This window comes from Pongo pygmaeus, chromosome 1 (genome assembly GCF_028885625.2).
Source record: "Pongo pygmaeus isolate AG05252 chromosome 1, NHGRI_mPonPyg2-v2.0_pri, whole genome shotgun sequence".
In the NCBI taxonomy this organism is placed as follows: domain Eukaryota; kingdom Metazoa; phylum Chordata; class Mammalia; order Primates; family Hominidae; genus Pongo; species Pongo pygmaeus.
In genome coordinates, this window is record NC_072373.2 from 208,658,127 (window position 1) to 208,661,227 (window position 3,101).

A 3,101-nucleotide genomic window follows, 5' to 3' on the forward strand; every position below is an offset into this window, starting at 1 on the left:
GCAAGGTGGCTCGTGCCTGTAATCCCAGCACTTTGGGAGGCCGAGGCGGGTGGATCACGAGGTCAAGAGATCGAGACCATCCTGGCCAACATGGTGAAACCCTGTCTGTACTAAAAAAATACAAAAATTAGCTGGGCGTGGTGGCACGCACCTGTAGTCCCAGCTACTCAGGAGGCTGAGGCAGGAGAATCAGTTGAACCCGGGAGGCGGAGCCTGCAGTGAGCTGAGATCACACCACTGCACTCCAGCCTGGGCGACAGAGCGAGACTCCGTCTCAAAAAAAAAAAAAAAAAAAAAAGAATTTCCACTGACTCAGAGCAAAGGGCTCCTCCTCTCCATTATCACAGCACAGCTCAGGGAGAGACTTTCTGGTGGCTCCAGTTCTCTCCCTCCTGGGCTGAGCTTCGTCCTGCTCATGGGGTTCACACACACCCACTCATATGCATCTCCCAGCACCCCAGGAGAAGGCGAGTCAGGTAACATTGTTCCCACCTGATGGATACAGAAACTGAAGGTCCTGCAGCTTCCCAAAGGTCAAGTGTCATGGGAACACTTGGTTCCCATGTGTTGGTTTGGGCTTAAGCCCAAACACCCAAGTCCCAAGCTCAGGATGGTATGGGAGCCGGGGACGTGGCTCTGGAGTCCCAGGTCCACCACTTTCCTTAAGCAAGTAACCCTGGTGTCTTCATCTGTAAAATGAGGGTGATCAGTACCTACTTCCTAGATTTGTTGCAACGATTGAATGAGTCAAAGCATGTAAAGCACTAAGCACAGTGACTGACATACCAGGGTACAACATTTGAGTGGCACGATGCATCCTAGGTGGCCTGGCACAGTCTTGGTCTATGCCTGGTAGCCTGGCAAATCTTCCAGTTAGAGCCCCCCATCACTCTTGAAAACATACTGGTTTGGAAGAAAATTATATGGCCATCCTAACATAATTGCCTGTTGCCATCTAAATTATTATTGTTGTTATTATTATTTTCCACCATACCACACTGAGTCTCCAGGAAGTGAATATGCTGGTTCAAAATAGGTCAGCACTTCAGTACCACCCTTAAACCCAGGTGAGAGTGGCCCCTGCCCTGGGGACCACCCCCAGTCTGGCCCTCCTCCAGCTAACCTCTCATCACAAGGAGGAAAGACCATGGGACAAGGGGACATGCCCACCTGGAGCTTGTGGCACCTCCACTAGAGCATACTCTGGGTGCCCAGGCCCCTGGGGTTCCCTGCACAGATGGCCCTTAGCCCACTGCCAGGACATACGTGGCTCTCTTCCCCAGATCCAGCCCGAGGACAGAGTACACCACTGGTGTGCCCAGCCCTAAGCCTGAGGGGCTACCAAGGGGCTGAGCTTGCATGTGCAGGCTGAGATGTTCATGAGTGTGCACAAGCCTCTTGAAGGACAGGACAGAGGCAGAGGTAGGAAAAGGTAGCGGGCAGGAGCACAGGCCAGGCACTAGAGGCCCACTCTCCCTGTGCCACCAGCTCCAGGGCAAGGTCTGAGGACTATGAGAATGCCACACTCAAAGCCAGCTTTCCGCCTTGTTAGGAAAGTGTATTTGTCAAGATAGAAGAATAGAACATAATTTATTTTGCATTTTGTTAGCTTGATTTATAGCCTGCAAATATTTGGACATATGGTATGTGAACCTCCACCTATACTCTTGCCCAGCCCCACAAATCCCTGCCACCTTCCACCCAGTCCCAATACCAAATGTTTACTGAGCCCCTCCTCTGTTCTGAGCCCAGGGGACCCCAGGGCACCATCCCAGCATCCAAACATGATGGCCTCTGTGGGAGCAAACTTCATACTCCAAAATCAGTGAAGAACTAAGGTCAGGGGTGAGGGCATAGACCTGGTCCTTGCCTCTGTTCCCAACCCCTAGGGAGGTGGGACAGGTGCCTCCCTTTCCGGGCCTTAGTTTTACTGTTTAGATAAGAGATCCCTCTACCTCTGAGCAGCTGGGGGATGCAGCCTGGAGGATGAGTAGCATACAGAATCAGATCAGTGACCTGAGAGGGTGTGGCCTGGACTTGGGCAGACAATTCTTAGGGGTTACAGTGATGTGGAATTGAGCTCTCTGGACTAGCCAAGCACAGGCTGTTGCAGCCCACTCCATTCCATTCATTTATTCCTTCCACAACCCTGGCAGCTACCGCCCTGTGCCCGAAACCAACAAGAGGCTGAACCTGCCTAGTATGGGAGGATAAATCGAACAAGCACATAGAAAACCAAATGCAAAGTAAGACTTGGTGAGTGGGCCAAGACAGCTTCCCTAAACTCCTCCTGTCCTCCCAATCACAGCGTCTTAAGCCCATTTCTCGGATAAGAAAACGGAGGCTCAGAGTCAAGACCTGGGGCGCGCCCAGATCTTGTGGCTAGCCAGAAGCGAGGTTTCGGATTCTCACAGTCTCGGGCCACTGTCCCAAGCTGCCCAAAGCTGGGGAGGCCCCGTCCAGCTCCCGGAATGCTGTAGGGAGGTGAGCGCCAGGGAGGGGCTGGGCCGCAGGACGCGGGGGCCAGGAGGCAGGGAGGGGCCGGGCAGGGGGCGGTCGGGAGACATCCAGCGCCGCGATGTGCAGCCCCAGGCACCCGGAGCGCCAGCGCCTGGGTGCGCGCGAGTGGTAGCCGCGCTCCGGTGGGTCCGCCGCGGTCGGACCGGGGTCTGGGCTCCAGGCGCCGGCGGGGGGCGGTGGGGGGGTGGGGGGGCAGCGAGGGCCGCGCTGCAGTGCCCGCAGCGGCGGGTTGGGGGAGCTGTGCCCGCCTGTCCCCGAGGCCCGGGCGGCGGCCGGGCAGCTGGGTCGCCGCGCCTCTAGCCGGGACGGGCTAGGCGGCGCGCAGCCAGGCGTGCTTGGAGCGGGCTCGGGCCCCAAGTCCTCCGGAGCGCCCAGCTGGGGAGGCCCCCGGAGCAGCCCAGTCCCGCGGGCTAGGGCGGCAGCCGCCGCCGCTCCGGCCCGCCCCCGGGGGGGGGGGGTGTCCCGGGCCGCTGGGCCCGCCCAGGTAACCCCATCCTCGGCCCGCCCCCGGCCCGCCCCCCCGGCCGCCCGCCCGCCCGCCCGCCTCCGCCGCCGCCGCCGCCGCCGCCGCCGCCGCCGCC